Source organism: Propithecus coquereli, unplaced genomic scaffold (genome assembly GCF_000956105.1).
Source record: "Propithecus coquereli isolate 6110/MARCELLA unplaced genomic scaffold, Pcoq_1.0 Scaffold307, whole genome shotgun sequence".
Classification (NCBI taxonomy): domain Eukaryota; kingdom Metazoa; phylum Chordata; class Mammalia; order Primates; family Indriidae; genus Propithecus; species Propithecus coquereli.
In genome coordinates, this window is record NW_012148697.1 from 2952475 (window position 1) to 2953535 (window position 1061).

At 35.1% G+C, this 1061-nt stretch overlaps 1 protein-coding gene across 1 annotated transcript in view; it reads left to right on the forward strand.

Annotated features, from left to right (window-relative positions):
* The window catches only part of MAP3K2 (mitogen-activated protein kinase kinase kinase 2), a 38511-nt gene that overhangs the window by 23174 nt on the left and 14276 nt on the right, over positions 1-1061 (forward strand). The window lies entirely within an intron of this gene.

A 1061-nucleotide genomic window follows, 5' to 3' on the forward strand; every position in this document is an offset into this window, starting at 1 on the left:
CTCTAGCCCGGGCAACACAGTGAGACTCTGTCTCAAAAAAAAAAAAAAAAAAAAATCCTCTTGGAAAACAAATTGGAGGATATATTAAAGGCTATAAAAATGTTGAAGCTTTTTGACTTGGTAATCTCACAGAAATTTATTCTACAGAAGTAATCCAAAAGAAAGGATAAACTCTGCATTTATTAATACTTTAGTATTATATGTGATGGAAAAAAAAGGGAATGTTAGTGCCCATAGTGGAAATAAATTATGATGGCATTTTCTCAAGAGGATATATGTTAAAAATTAAAATTATGAAGGCCATGTTGTTCCATGGAGGAAATACTCGTAATAAGAGAGAGAAAAAGAATATAAAATGCTTTTTAATGATGATTATGACATGAAAAATGTATCTGTATTTGGACAGGGAGAGAAGAGACATAGAAAAATGAAAATGTGTGGTATTGAGAGTGTGAAAGATTTTTCTGTTGTTCAAATTTCCATTACTGTTTATGCAATAAATATTTAAATTGAAAACAGAAAATAATTACAAATAAGTATGAATAGAGATCCAGATTGGTGAAGATAAGATTAATGAAAATATTTTGTTGGTTAAAACTGATTATATCACAAATGGAGATGTATAATCTTTATATATTCAGCCATCTTAAGACTAAATCATGCTCATGCCTGTAATCCTGGCACTCTGGGAGGCCGAGGCAGGAGGATTGCTTGAGCTCAGGAGTTCGAGGCCAGCCTGAGCAAGAGTGAGACCCTGTCTCTACTAAAAAACAGAAAGAAATTTGGCTGGGCAACTAAAAATATATAAAAAAAAATTAGCCGGGTGTAGTGGCGCACGCCTGTAGTCCCAGCTATTCTGGAAGCTGAGGCAGCAGGATTGCTTGAGCCCAGGAGTTTGAGGTTGCTGTGAGCTAAGCTGATGCCATGGCACTCTAGCCCCGGCAACAGAGCAAGACTCTGTCTCAAAAAAAAAAAAAAAAAAGACTAAATCAGAACTATTCAGGAATAGGTGGCAGATTATGTTTCTCATTAGCTACACTTGGTTTATAAGGACAGTTATC